Below are 16,650 nucleotides of genomic sequence, written 5' to 3'. Positions count from 1 at the left end.
CCATCCCCCCACCTTTTTTGTTGTTGTTCTTCAGTGGTTGAGCTGGGATTGGGGAGACACAGCAGCATTTAGATGCCAATAAAATAAGGTTATAAGTAGGAAGGCAAATGAAGAAAATGATGCTAAAATATCATACACAGTTGGTTTCTTATTCATTGAGTTACCTGTGGCTTTCTTGTTTGCTTCGTCTTGAATCCCCTTGTCTCATGTTAGATAGCGCAATAATAGAAAGTTTCTGAAAGCAAAAGCCTGAAAATTTTTTGTCAAGACAGATGCTAGACAATAGTGAAAATTAGTTTTTGTAAGGACAACTAAAAACTTAAGAGGTTTAAACCTCTCTGTGAAAATAAACAAAGAGATTCCCCTCCCCGCCTTTTTCTTAGAGTATTTACCTTAGAAAATTGTAAGTACTTTCTCCTCTCTTTGAAATGCATATATATCCTGTTGAAAACTAGATAGGCCTTTCGTCAGCTTTATGACTCAGGAATGTCTTTCTCCAGGATCTGTGAAACGTCTCTTGTGGTTCTGCGAGAGGATAGGAGCCTAACCAGGTGCCTTGTCCCCAGGCAAAACTACCTCCTATCATAAGATATGAGAAGTTTGTTTCTCCTCTGGATAAAGCCAATTAGCTAACACAGGTGGTCACTCCAATTGCCAGGTGAATCTAAGATGAAATGAGCGACAGTTGGTGCTGGCAAATCCTCGGGCTTGACGACCAGTTATTGTTTGTATTGAGAACATGTGTGCAGTGGGTTGTCTCTATTACTTGACTATCTAAAGGGTGAGTGTTCTCTCAAACCTCTTAATGATTGCCTGTGATGCACATCACATAACTGCTTTTTTTTTTCTCCTCTACTACCTTTATGGAGAAGATTTCTGATTTTGTTTTTATTTCCCCAACATTTTCCATGAGCAATCAGTTCTTGCCACTTAGAAAAGATGCATGAGAAGTGAAAAAAGGTCCATTCTCAGTCACATTTTTTCCTTTGTTAATATAAATAAAGCAGTTTTATAAACCAGAGGGAAAGTATATATCAGCTTTCCAGCATTTTATCTCCTTGTCTCTCTTGTCTGCATGTTGAAAGGGGGCTGCCTGTCAGAAGTCCTTCACATTCCTTAGGAGGCGGCAGCATGCTTCCAGATAAATGAGCCAGAGAGAATAGAGGTCACAAACCACAAAGGCTTAAGAGGCACAAAAACCCAGGTGCTTCCTTGCTCTCTCTTGAGAAGTGAAGGACCATGGAAAGCTCTCTGGATGCATGCTGTTTGGGAATGGCAGCAGGCTTGCCGGCCTCTTCCTATTTGAGTTTCACATGGCTTCTGTCCTGATAAGGTTTTCCCAGCTGCACCCTCATCACCTTGCCAATTCTTCTTGCCAAGAAGAGGAATTGTCTGTTCCAAGGCGCAGTTACCCAACTCTTTCTTGGATTCAGTCATTTCCTATTCAATTATTTATTATGTGAAAGTAAAATAGCCTAATATGCAACCCTCTGTTGCTGCTAGAATTTAAGCTCAGATCTGGTGGCTCCAAGATGGGAATTCTAAGTTCTCATATGTAAATAATATGTAAATTATCTTATCAATAATAATTTTTAAGAAAATATTTGCAATCAATACTTTTTTGAAGAATTAAATGTACATGTGGACAATTTTAACCTCTTCATTTTGGTTTATATATTTTTTTAGTTGTCTTCAATATTATGATTTTATTTAATAGAAGATACATCTTAATGATTTAGAAACTTTCTCATCTTTCCTTCTTTATTCTCCAACAACCAATCAACAGATTTCTTGAATGTCCTAGGACCAGAAGTCTCCATTTTCCCTCAAGTTTTCTAGAAATATAAAGTGATTTACAATAGGCCAAGAAGACAGCTATGCTGACTTTTCTCTGCTACCTTGCACAGAATGACCTGGGTCTCCCAACCAGTGAGTTTCACAGTGTGTAGCAATTCCACAAATGAGACCCATAATACTGGCTCTTCTCTGTTTTAGAAAATCGTTTCACTCTGGGAATTAAAACCACAGATCCCAGCTCACTGGCAAACATGTGCTGTTTATTGATAGCACCATCTGGTATTTTAGCTTCTCGTTCTGTTGTAGCAGCTTCATGTAGCTGCCTGCTTCAAATTAATTATTCTATAACAACTTGTTTTTCTGGAAGCACTGGCCAAATAAGGTAGCTGTGCTGAAAGCTACTAATTTGATGCTTTACCAGCGCTTCAGTGGGCATTCCTGTTCCTTAACTTGGTCATGGTCTGAAGTGTTTCAGTCCATTATATTTGGGAGAGGAAAGGGGGGAAGGAATGCATATTAATGCCTGAGAAACTAGCTTGGGGGAAAATGTATTTATCTGCATTTCACAACTCATGAGCATTCATGGCCTAATCTGAATAATTTATTTAGAGGGATGATTATGATAATACAGGCTGAGCTACATCTGTCTTAGGAACTTAAGGAGTGCTTGAGAGAGTGGTGATGTCTTTTAATATAGCCATATCCTTCATCCCATTCAATTAGTAGCTTCTTCAATTATTGATCTCACCGTTCAATTTGCAGAAGTGCCACGACGTTCCAGTGCTGCAGGAGCAGCAGAGTCTGTGTAGTGCAATGAAATGAGCACTGGATGGGGTCACTATCTAGCCAAGTGATGCTTAGTAAGCCACTTCCTCACTCTGGACCACAGTTTTCTCATTGGCAAAATAAATGACCTGTCCCATCACACCCCAGATTCTTTTAACGCTCAAACGAGATAAAGAGGTCAAGACACAGTGTAATCAGTAATGAGCAATATGCACATACTACAAATTTAATCCACTTACCTTTTCTTTAAAGACCAGAATCTGATGAAGTCAGGCAGACTTATTGTTGTAACTCTGGAGCAAAATGTTTAACCTGTTAAGTATGTGTTTTGGAGCATTTGTTTTAGGGGCAAGGTGTCTCATCCCAGCTCACCTGCTATACATTCTTAGCCACTGAACTTTCTCTTCAGAATATACTTTTTTTTTCCAGCATTTGACTGCACAATGGCATAACAGGTCTTCACCCTGGCCACACATTACAATCACCTGGAGCTCTTTAAATCTACCAATGCCCAGGTGTCAAATGTGCAGGATTTCTGATAGCACGGCCCAGATATCCATATTTTTTTTAAAATGCCTCAGTTGATTGAAATACACAGTGAAGAATGAAAACTATGCATATAGAGGAAAGAGCCCCAGCTTTGGAATCAGACACCATTGGCTCTACCTTTGCACTGCCTGAGTGACCTTGGACTGAAGTCTCTGAACCTCAGTTTATAGTGTGAAAATCAGGGAAGGGGGAAATGACAACTTTCAGAATTGTTGTGAGGTTATAAGATCACTTAAATTGCCCATCCTAGTAGAAGCTCAGAAGATGATAACTGTTATTGTTTATATACTGACCTTTAGCGTGTACTCTTTTCCTGAGTGTGATTGTGTGTCGGGGAGATGTAAAGAAGTGCATGTCCACCTCTGTATTATAAACTCTTTGGGGACAGGCTGTGATTACCTTTTCTCTAAATCCCCTACAGCTCCCAACAAAGTGATAAGGATATAGTAAATGGGTATGTAACAGCTATAGCAATTATTTTTTATCAATATATTGACAGAAAGGAAATGCAAAATTATCTTTAGCTCTACTAAGTATATTTAAAAACATCAAAACTACACCCTCGTAGATTCACTACAGCTTTTGATAAGATCCTAAGGGCATTTGAACATCTGAGTCCAAGCCACAGAAAATCTTCTTCATATCAAACTGTGAGCCCATCAGCCTAGATATTGCACTTAGAGGAGAGTCATCTTTGCCCCAAGGCATTTCATTTGATACAAGAGTGAAGGAAGGAAGCTGTGCGTAAATCATGAAGGCAGAGCTGGTTTTCATGTCTGAAAGAACAAATGCAGGTGTCATGCTCCAGAAACTGGAGCTATTGGAAAGAAGAGGAGAAAGTATTAGCTCAGGTGCTTGGGTGCATGAAACTGGGAATTGAATGGGCTCATGAAAAAGGAATGGACAGGGACACTGGAAACAATGTGAGGAATCAGAAGGTTTTCTTTACTGTGTCAGACCTGCAAAGAGCTACCTTTCTGACTCAAGCCCAGATTGTTCTTAGAAGTAAAACAGAGCAACCTAAGGGGCCAGTTGAGGCAAGGAAAGAGAGACAAAGCAAAGGAGGTCAGGCAGAGGGGCTGCATTCACTCTCTGCCGGATGTGCTGCATCGTTGCGTGAGCATCCTTGCTACTCTCCACCCTATGTTTGAAAGCAGGCATGAGCTAGAGCAGACTAGCAGCCTGCAGACCCATTCTGTGCAGCTCACGTATCTACTCCACACAGAATTTGCACAGTGCACAGTGCCACTAAAGAGTGTTGCTCTAGATCTTAACAAAATTTACCAACTTTCCCCTTTTTCATGCCTTCTGCCCCTGCCCCTGTATAATTTTGTGTTTGCAAACTCTGAGTTAAAACCTGTTGATAGTCACGGAGGCCAGCTGTTGTCTCTGTCAGGCATTTGAGCTGCACTTCATTGTACTGCATATTCCAAGTTTCACTCCAGTGTTCTCTAAGAGCCTCCCTCACACATGCGCACACAAAGATAACAGTCATTCAGACCAATGAGGAAGCAAAGATTCGATTCTTATACTAAGTTATCATAAGTTGCAGAGTGCCCAGTAGCATTGGGACATATGGCACAAGGTGTGAATGGGAGTGGAGATCCAGGGAGTTGTACAGAAGTGTACTCTTGTAAGAAGTCAAGCAAAAATGGTCTCGAACTCAGACAAGCAAGACAAGCGTTTAGGGCAGCCCAAATTGGAGGTCAAGGAAAACTAAGACCATGAAGTCATGGCTTACAATAAGTCAAAACTTGGTCATCTGAGCACGAGGATGTGGGCCAGGATTGGAAACAAGTGCTGCCTCAATCATAAATCTCTTATGTACTGTTCTCTCGACAAGTGCAGGGGTGATCCCAGGCATGACACTGCAGGAGTGGTAAGTTTAATGGGTTTTATCTGGAAAAGAAGAACTGTCACTAGCTCCAATTTTAAATATAGCTCTGGTTTAAGGAAATTGCCTCTCTTTCCATTCTCAGGTCTCAGAAAAATCACTTTTGTGGCGTAATTAGTCAAATAACTAGGTCTTTTCTTGGGAAAAATATAAAGAGCCAGTTTGAAAGAAATGATTCTGTGAGCTGGTGTTTTTCTATTTATTGGATTTCCATTAATACCTTATTACCCTGTAACTACTTTCATAATGCATTTTTATAATTTGATTTTTACTCATGACTTTTATGCTACAAAATTCATTACTAACACCAGTTTTAATTCTTCTTGTATTCCTTTCTCATGTTTTGTAAATGTACTGTATATTACATTATTACATTTGTAATATAATACAGTTCTGTGACTTTTTGCTATATGTCATAAGGCTTTTCTCCTAGAAAAGTACAATTTTTATGTTCATGAAAACAACATTTTCTGTGACAAAGTTAATATATTAACATTAATAGAACATTAGCATAATAATCCTGTATATTAGCATAATAGTCATTTATACTAATACAACATTCAATTGTATTTACCGAAGATAAATTACCTAAAATAGATTAAGTATGTTCATGCAAATTTCAGTTCTTTCCAATTGTTTAGTATTTTTTTTTTTTTTTTTTTTTTTTTAGGAAGGAGTCTCGCTCTTTCACCCAGGCTGGAGTGCAGTGGCGCAATCTCGGCTCACTGCAGGCTCCGCCCCCCGGGGTTCACGCCATTCTCCTGCCTCAGCCTCCCACGTAGCTGGAACTACAGGCGCCCGCCACCTCGCCCGGCTAATTTTTTGTATTTTTAATAGAGACAGGGTTCCACCGTGTTAGCCAGGATGGTCTTGATCTCCTGACCTCGTGATCCGCCCGCCTCGGCCTCCCAAAGTGCTGGTATTACAGGCGTGAGCCACCGCGCCCGGCCTTGTTTGGTATTTTTAAGAGGCTTCCTATTTATTTGTAATTATTTCCCTAGAATAAATCCCATAAATTGGATTACTGAAACAGTGATTCTGAATACAAAACAAGACTTAAGTTAGCAAGGAATTTCCCCGTAAGTTTTAAATTTTAATACTAAACTTCCCAGTAAAGTGAGCAAAACACAAATCATTTCATACATCTTACAAGCAGAAAAGCAGCCTAAGAGAGATTGGCTTACCGAAGTCAAATAAACTGCAACAAGACCCCAAATAAAAGTCTTCTAGTAGTTGGCTTTTCCCTCTAAACAAGAGAAATTAAGGGGGATTTTTGTTGTCTATGTTTTATTTTTTAATTGTCATTATAATCCCCAAATTTCTAATTTTTTCACACTTGTTATATTTTGTAGGAAGGCAAGAGAGAGGACAAATTTTGTTTAGTCAATTTCAATAGTAATAAAATCCATAACAAAATAATGATAAAATATATGATAATAGCCAATTACAATAACTGAGTCCTTTGATATTCCAAGCACTGTGCTAAGTGATTTCCATCAGCTATATGTGCTGTGGCCACACAGCTGACCGTGGGCACATCTTCCCATCTCAAAATGGCCCAGGTGGAAGCATTTACACTGTGGGAATTAGCAGATACTGACCTCCCCTTCACCCAAGAGCTGATTGTTAAACATTTACTGGCACACACCACAAAATGCATATTTCATTTAATGAGTATAAACAAGCCTACAGATCTTTTATCATAATAATCCTAATCCACAGGTAAAAAGACTGAGGCTCAAGAAGATTAAATAATATCCAATATAAAAGAGCAGATTTGGAATCAAAACTAGGTAGTCTGATACCAAAAATTAACATTTAACCACCAAACACTATTATTTCTTACTGATCCAAAACAATGAGGATGGCTAGAGAATACACAGGTATTATTGAGGACAGATTCTGGGTTGTAGATTTTCATTTTGCTTTTTCTGCTCCCCTAATATGATTTGGCTGTGTCCATACCCAAATCTCATCTTGAATTGTAATTCCCACAATTCCCACATGTCGTGGCAGGAACCGGGTGGAAGGTGATTGAATTATGGGGGTGGGTCTTTCCTGTGCTGTTCTCATGATAGGGAATGAGTCTCACGAGATCTGATGGTTTTAAAAATGGGAGTTTCCCTATCCCAGCCCTTTTTTTGCCTGCTGCCATGGATGTGAGATGTGACTTGCTCCTCCTTGCCTTCCACCATGATAGTGAGGCCTCCCCAGCCACGTGGAACTGTAAGCCCAGTTAAACCTCTTTCTTTTGTAAATTGCCCAGTCTCGGGTATGTCTTTATCAGCAGCATGAAAATGGACTAATACACCCTCAATTTCAAAATGATGATAAGCTCACCTTTGAAAGCATCTTGCTGCCATGCACCAATCCCACTGTGATTGTTCATGGTAAAATAATATTTCCACTTTTATGAATGAATCATGTGTTCCAAGGGCATGAGTATCTCACCCGGTGTTACTAAGTCAGTCAACATTCCGTTTAGCCCACGCAGTCCAGTAAGCCCAGCTGTTTCCCATGATAAATGAGCTAAAAGCCTCAAGCTTGTGCCTCAAGCAAACAATGGTGAAGAATGCTCAGCCTATTTCAGCAATGAAATGTCATGTAATTCCACTGTTACATCTGGTACTGAACAGTCATAATTATTTTTTCTTCCTCTCTTAAAAATAGTGAACTTGTTAAGAGGTTCCTTCATACGTGCCATTTATGCCAGTACCAGTTATTCAAGGGATTTTCTGTGCATAACTATTTTACTCTGCTCTTACTCTAGATGACTTACATAATTGGTTTATGTTACCTCTACTTTTACTACCTTTAAGCTCTGCTCTCTACTTTTGCAAATGAAGAGAAAGATCAGAATGTAAGCCAACATTGTATATAGCAACTAATAAAAGGGAGCTATTTCAGTTGATTACTCACAGTGCAAAACAAGCATATTTGGTATATTAACTATAGGCATCATGAAAAAAGCACCCAGTTTTTCTGGAGGCTTAGGAACTGTCTGTCAATTATATGAGATGAGGAGGTGGTCTTGTTGCTGCTTGAAAAACTAGGACTTTGTAAATGAGCTTAATAATTATATTACTAAATGATAATTCCCTTTGAAATAATTTCCAGAAAACTTGTATAATCAAAATTATTTTACAGCTTTTAAAAGGTTATGAATATATACAATCCTGGGGATACAATTCTCAGAGAGGTGATGTAGCTATTAATATTTAAGGTCATACAGCTCTTCTGCGGTAGAAAAGCTGAGGCCTTCTGACCTGAAGTATATTTTATTTTCTAATCTACCAGCACCACATTGTGTCTCTGGACAACAGGCGTACTATTTGAGGTGCGTAAAATAGACATTCAAACTCCAAAACAATGATCTTTAGGAGAGCAGACATGCTTGTCATTGATGCTTTTCTTATCAACTCTCCACTCAACATTGACTTCAGAAAGCAGTTAGAGGACAGCTTTTCAGTGAAGTATCCCAGATGCATAATTTAGGATGGAACTTGAAGATCATTAATGCAATTTTTACCTAGTGTCTCTTACACTATATCTGAAAAATTATCACCAGTCTCTTACTAAATATTGCTGGAGATGGATTGCTTTGTTATATATTTGGAAAATTGTGAGTCTAAGAATTTTTTTCTTAATGTGAGTCAAAAGTTGATCCTTCTCTACCTTGATTTAGAACTTCCATGTAGTGTACACAAAAGTCTACTCATGGGATATCAGAAAGAATAATAGATTAGGTGATTTCAATATTCACTCCAATTCAAAAATTTAACCTGAAAAATCTTCAGATATTGAAATTCCATCATTTAATCCCTGCTACAGACTTTTAAAAAATATACTCAAATACCTTTTTCCTAAATAGTTTAAAGCATGACTGTATGAGATGGGACCAGGTTCCTCACTAAGCTGGAAATTTTTAGTTTGTCACTTCATTGGTCAATAATGTAAAGAACATTAAAATTCTTCAAGATATGCTAAGCCACAACTTTATTCAGCATGTCTGCTCTTAGTGGGAAAGTCATAGTGAAAGGTGCTTTAAATAGAGACTGATTTTAGGGAAACCTTTGGGAAATGGCTTCTTGGTTGCTGAGAACAATATGATTCACCTTGTTTAATGGTCATGGTGATTTATTTCATGAAGAGGGAATGGAATATTGGTCAAACAAGTGGAATAAGTGTGATGAGAGCTAATAAGAACTATGCTCTGCAGCAAACAAAATTAGACAGAATCAGTCAATAAAGGAATCATCGTACTTTAAACAGGGAAAGGTTTCCAGGTTAGAAGAAACAAAATTAATGAATTTAATAAATGTGGAAAAAAATCTGCACAGGTCATCAAGATTCTATAGTAAAACAGACAACATACGAGAAACATGCTGCAAAATTCCTGAATTTGGGGTGCCAAAAGAGTGGTTCAAATCAAATATACTTGGGTTCTTACTCCTAATCAGCTAAATTGCTTTTTCGCAGTGACTCTTAGGGCCCCTGCCTCTGAAAACAATAGTATAATGATAAAAGACACATGTATGTATAGTAAATAGGAGCTAACAGAACCTCAAGTCTGATAGAGCAAAATCCCAGCTTGCTCACTTTGAGAAACACGCGGGGAGAGTTTAGGAAACGTTTCTTAAGTAGAAAAAGAAATAAAAAGGGAGTAGATTTCGATTTGGGATGAGTTGCACTGAGCCACGTGTTAGGGAACTTCTTGGGTATTGCAGACCTATTGGATCTCTTGCAAATTTTGCTTATGGTCAGTATAGATAAAAAAAAAAAAAAAAAAAAAAAGTCTTGTGATCTACATTGCCTTTTATGTTGTCTGGTAACATTGTGGCATGGAGAAAATCCCAGATGGAGCAACTGTTTAAATTGGAAAGCCTATGGAGAGGACGACTAAGAAGGGCAGTTTCTTCCATTACAACTCAAGTTTAAGAACACTTGGGTTTGTAAGATCTAGTATTTGATAGCACACCAGGGCGATTACAGTCAGCTATAATTTGCTGTACATTTTAAAATAACAAATGTAATTGGAATATTTATAGCAGAAAGAAATGATAAATGTTTGAGGTGATAGATACCCCATTTACCATGACGTGATTATTATGCATTGTATGCCTATATCAAATATCTCACATACCCCATAAATATATACACCTACTAAGTACCCATAAAAACTAAGAATAAATAAGTAATAAAAAAGAACACTTGAGTTTGGAATTGCTTACTGAAAAGAAGCACCTGAATATTTACTGCAGCATGACTATGTTAGGGTAATCCAATAGGGATAGTGGAACAGTACAGAAAAGGGTAAATCAAGCAAAAAATAATATTTACTTATTAACTCCTCTCTCCAAAGACAAAAACTGATAACATTTTGCTGTAAGCCTTCCAGTTCTTTAATATCTGTGTTGCTTATTCATCCATATTTTATAAAATTAGGGGTATATTGGATCTATTGTTTTGTGACCTGCTTTCTCACTTAATACATCATGAACATTTTTCATGTCATTCGATATTCTTTTAAAATTTGATTTTCCACGGCTGCATTATTTCTGCAGTGTTTAGTCAATGTCCTGGATTTTATGTGGTTTTCTGTTATTCATGTTATCCTCGTTCATAAATATTGTGTGCATCTATGACTATTGTTTAGGATTAATCCCTATATGAAGAAATACTGGATAAAAGAGGATGAACGTTTCTAGCTTTCAATATTTATTGTCAAATAGATATTTCTATGATCTATTGCCAAACTTGGTATTAGCATTTCTGAAAACGGAAATTTGATGAGTCAAAAACAGCATTTGATACAGTTTTTCCCTAGTGATTACTAGTGAGGATGACTATATAATTTGTTGATTTGAACACTTTCTAAGCTGCTCCTTCATACTCCACAGAACAATTGTAATTTGTCACTGGACTAGAGAACCCAGCTGTCACTGACTTCCACACTCCTCTTTAGTCAGTGGAGATGCTAGTGGCTAAAGCAACAACAGCTCTGAGAGCAGCTTGCTACATAATCTGCACAAATTAATTCTTCCCTGTACCCTATATTTTTCATCTGAATAAGAATAATCTAAATTCTACAGTCCATATAATCTTACATTCTTGGAAAGGGTAATGCTATTCTAATCTAAATACTATGCTCCACATTTATAAAATTATTTTTTAAAATTTTTTTCTACATTAATTTTAGATTTAGGGGGTACATGTGCAGGTTTGTTACCTGGGTATATTGTGTAACACTAAGGTTTAGGGTATAAATGATTCCATCACCCAGATACTGAGCATAGTAGCCAATAGTTGGTTTCCCAACCCTTACCCTCCTCCCCTAGTAGTCTTCAGTTTCTATTGTTGACATATTTATGTCCATGAGAACCTGATATGTAGCTTCTACTTATTAGTGAGAATATGTGGTATTTGGTTTTCTGCTCCCGCTTTGATCTTAGGATAATGATCTCCAGATGTTTCCATATTGCTGCAGAGGACATGATTTTATTTATGTTTATGGCTGTGTGGTATTCCATGGTAGGTATGTACCATATTTTTCTTTATCCAGTCCACTGTTGGCGGGCACCTAGATTGATTCTGTATCTTTAGTATTTTGAATAAGGCTGTGATAAACATGCAAGTGCATGTATCTTTTTGGTATAGTGATTTACTTTCTTTTGAATGTATACCCAGTAATGGGATTGCTGGGTGAAATGGTAGCTCTGTTTTATGTTCTTTGAGAAATCTCCGAACTGCTTTCCACAGTGCCTGAATTTATGTTCCCACCAACAGTATATAAGTGTTCCTTTTTCTCCCCAGCCTTACCAGCATCTGCATTTTTTAAAACTTTTTAATAATAGCCATTCTGACTCATGTGAGATGATATCTCATTGTGATTTTAATTTGCTTTTCTCTGGTGATTAATAATGTGGAGACTACTTTTATCACATTTGTTGGCTGCATATATGTCTTCTTTTGAGAAGTATCTGGTCATGTCTTTTGCCCATTTTTTAATGGGGCAATTTGTTTTTTGCTTGTTCAATTGTTTAAGTTCCTTATAGAGTCTGAATGTTAGACTTTTCTTGGATGTATTGTTTGTGAATATACCAAATGAGTTTATGATTCAGATCCTCTTAGGCCTCAGCTGTCTTCACATCCTCTTTGTGTTACTTAAATTAAGGGTGGCATCTGGGCATATTTCTTTGTCTTTTCATAGTCCAGAAAGCTTTCAAAGTAGGAAGAAGTTTAGAATTCTAATATTAATAAATGCTGAAACATCACTGAGTACTTTCTGTGTGTCAAGCATTGCACTGAGGATTTTCTTTCTTTCTTTTTTTTTTTTTTTTTTTTGAGACGGAGTTTCACTCATGTTGCCCAGACTGGAGTACAATGGTGTGATCTTGGCTCACTGCAACCTCCACCTCCTGGGTTCAAGCTATTCTCCTGCCTCAGCCTCCTGAGTAGCTGAGATTACAGGCGCCCTCCACCACATCCAGCTAATTTTTGTATTTTAGTAGAGACGGGGTTTCACCATGTTGGTCAGTCTGGTCTCGAAATCCTGACCTCAAGTGATCCACCCTCCTTGGCTTTCCAAAGTGCTAAGATTCAGGCATGAGCCACCACGCCCAGCCTGCACTAAGGATTTTATATGCATTATCTTCATATAACACACACAAAGGACCTATGATCTCTGTAGATCATTTTTTAGATGAAGAAAGTAAGGCTAAAAGAATTTTTCATAATCTACCCAAATTCATGTAGTTAGTAAATAACAGAGTTGGGCCTCAAACCCTGGTTATCTGACACCAACCAATACTTGTTCTGAGTATTTTGGTAGCAAAGCCTGATTTAAAAGCAATGCACCATAACTTCTCAAATGCAGTACGTATGTAACTAAGTTCTTTCTGGCACCCAGGATCTCCCTAGGCCATCTTTTCCTACTATCAAGTTAATATGAAATCGTGATATGCAAATAAAATTTGATATTAGTCTCAACTAGATACAGTTAACAGAGTTTATTAATTTCTGAAAAGCAAAGGCAGAAATTCCCTGTAAAATGCAATATAATGTCAAATACGATAGATTTGACATCAGTTGTATTGAAAGTTTGAAACTGTGGAGTGCCTTAAAGATAATTTTCAAACTTCTCTCTTATGAATATGCAAACTGAGATGGCAATGAAGAAGTTAATAGAGACCAAACCTAGGATTTGAATCTAGGTGTCTTGATTCCCAGTCCAGTACTTTTCCTGCTAAAACATTTTGTAGCTTGTGACAAATGATGAATATTCTTGGATTTAGGAGATATATACAAAAGAGCAAGGAGATGTATCACAAAGACATTTCACTTAGAGATTATAATTGCATAAAATTGAAAACAATCTAAATTTCAATCAATAGGACATTTGATAAACAAGAGTACATAAAAAACAGGAATCCTACTCAGCCATTCAAAATGATGATATAGAGCTCTGTGTATTGTCCTAGATAGATGAACATGATGTATTATTGTTTAGAAGGAAGAAAGCATGTTACAAAACGCATGTATAATGTGGCTTGCTGTATATTAAATATCACACTTACATTCATAGATGATGCAGTTGTGGCTAGATGATGAGATTAAGAAGATTTTTTTTTACTTTTTCTATTCCCTTGACTTAATATTTTTTTTTTTTTTTTTGAGACGGAGTCTCGCTCTGTCACGCAGGCTGGGGTGCAGTGGCGCAATCTCGGCTCACTGCAAGCTCCGCCTCCCAGGTTCACGCCATTCTCCTGCCTCAGCCTCTCCGAGTAGCTGGGACTACAGGCGCCCGCCACCACGCCCGGCTAATTTTTTTGTATTTTTAGTAGAGACGGGGTTTCACTGTGGTCTCAATCTCCGGACCTCGTGATCCGCCCGCCTCGGCCTCCCAAAGTGCTGGGATTACAAGCGTGAGCCACCGCGCCCGGCCCCCTTGACTTAATATTAAATTGGTTTTAGTAAGAATATGTTGTAAAAAATGCTTTGAAACAAGAAAGCATTTCGATTCTCTGTGCCTTTTGCCTTTTTTTGTTTTTTGAGACAGAGTTTCACTTTTGTTGCCCTGGCTGGAGTGCAATGGCATGATCTCGGCTCACTGCAACCTCCACTTACCGGATTCAAGCAATTCTCCTGCCTCAACCTCCTAAGTAACTGGGATGACAAGCACACCCCACCACGCCTGGCTACTTTTTTGTGTTTTTAGTAGAGACAGCGTTTCACCACGTTGGCCATGCTGGTCTCGAACGCCTGACCTCAGGTGATCTGTCTGCCTTGGCCTCCTAAAGTGCTGAGCTTACAGGAACGAGCCACTGCACCCGGCCTCTCTGTGCCTTTTAAACTAAACCAGTGTGTGTCAAACTTCAATCAGCTAGAGAATCTTGTTAAAATGTATGCTTTGATTGAGTAGGTCTGGGGTGGAGCCGGAGAACCTACAGTTTCAACAAAATCCCAGGTGATGCCAATGCTGCTGAATGGAGAACCGTGCATTGCAAGGGTCTGGTTTTGTTAATTACTCCACCAGGCCTTTTTCTCATTCACTCCATATGTAGTTTCTGGCAATCTTGGGCTGAAATTGTTTTCCCTTGCTTATTAGTGCTATAGTGATTTCTAGGTGAATAGGGCCCTAGAGTTTTCTTCTTTTTCTTGCAGTTAATAAACATAAACACTGGGAGACACTATTTTAAATTTCCAAACATCCATTATACAACTGGAAATATTACTCAGAAATTGCCTCTCCCACCGGATAGTTTTTATCTTGATAAATAGATAAAAACTATCTATCTATAGTTTTTATCTATTTAACTCTCGACTGAGGATGTAATAGCAGCATTGATTGTTTAAATGTATGAGCAATCAGGGAGCAATCATGATTTTAAAAAAACAACAACAGTAACTGATAGGCTGCTCAGCAGGAGAAATGAGATTGTAATATGAATGTTAACTTTTGACACATCTCTTTAATGTATTTTCAGGAAGAAAATCAAAATAAAGCATTTTAAGAATGACTGGGTATGGGAATACCCTAGCATTTCTTTTATAAAAGCAAAATGTTAAAACATCGAACTTGGGAAAAAAGTTGCGTGAAATAAAATACCTTAGAATTTATAATGTAATCAGCAAGAATAAACTATGGCTACTACTATTGTAAATAATCGTATTTATTAAGTGCTTACTATGTACTGGGCTGGTCAAGTTGATTTATATGAATTATCTTGTTTGATGTCTTATTTAAGGCTTATACAAGTTCAATAACTTGTCCAAAGTAATACATCTAGTAGGTAGTAGTATTTTGATTTACATCCATTAACTCAAAACTCAAGATCATAACCACGATGCTGTACTTTGAGAGTCATCCAACAAACAGAGTTCCTGCCTAATGTGCAACAAACTTTGTTCTAGGTAATTGGGGAAAACTTAATGAATGAACAAGACAAAAACCTTGCCTTCATAGAGTTTACTTTCTAGTAATGATAAAGAGATACTGCATTTATATTGGACCTTACTCGCTTAGTTGTGGAGTGCTGAATGAGAAATAGAGAAGGCATTTCCCTCTTTGGGCCTCAATTTCTTGAACTATAGAATGACGATTTTGTACTCTAAGTTCAGTTTAGTCTCCCAAACCTGTATGTGCAAGAAAATTTAAACCACTTTATGTATCTTTGCTGTTCCTGCTTCCAATTCAAACTACCAATAAGCCACTTCACCAAGGCCTCTCGATTTCATGTCTTTAATTGGAATTCCTTTTACACTAATTATTGTTATTTATATCATTATCAAAACTGCATTTGTGAAATTATGAGAGTAAGAGAAATCTGACATAGTTGACTCCATCTTGCTCTGTCCTCCATGCTGTCCTTGGTCATTCCTGGGCATAGACCAAGATAATTTTGGGAGGAATTTAGTTTATACTTTTACTTTAAAGCAAAGATGTTAATAGCCCTTCCCAAAACTAAACAATCCTTAATAAAACTAATGAAAGGCCACAAGGTTAGGATTATGAGAGGGGGCTGAATTATGATAAGACAAACATAATTTCTATAATCCCTTACTACTCAGGAGTCATAGACCAGAGGTCATAAGATAGGCCTACTTTCTGAAATTTCTTACTACTCAGAGATCATGTGGTGGAGGTCACAAGACTTGTGACTGTATTAGTATGTTCTCACACTGCTATAAAGAAATGCCTGAGACTGGGTAATTTATAAAGAAAAAAGGTTTAATTGGCTTATGGTTCCTCACACTGTACAGGAAGCATAGCAGCTTCTGCTTCTGGGGAGACCTCAGGAAGCTTATAATCATGGCAGAAGGCAAAGGAGGAGCAGGCACTTCACATGGCCAGAGCAAGAGGAAGAGAAAGGGGAGAGGTACTGCACACTTTTAAATGACTAGATCTTGTAAGAACTAACTCACTACCATGACAATAGTACCAAGGGGGATGGTGCTAAACCCTTCATGAGAAGCTACCCCCATTATTCCCATCAGGCCCCCACCTCCAGCACTGAGGATTACATTTCAACATGAGCTTGGGGCAGGGACACAAATACAAACCATATCAGTGACTTTTCCAATTGCCCCTATAGATAGCACCACCCTTGTAGAACCTAAGGTTG

Source organism: Hylobates moloch, unplaced genomic scaffold (assembly GCF_009828535.3).
Source record: "Hylobates moloch isolate HMO894 unplaced genomic scaffold, HMol_V3 SCAFFOLD_3, whole genome shotgun sequence".
Lineage (NCBI taxonomy): Eukaryota > Metazoa > Chordata > Mammalia > Primates > Hylobatidae > Hylobates > Hylobates moloch.
The sequence above is the reverse complement of the archived record's forward strand: the minus strand, read 5'-3'. Positions refer to the sequence as shown.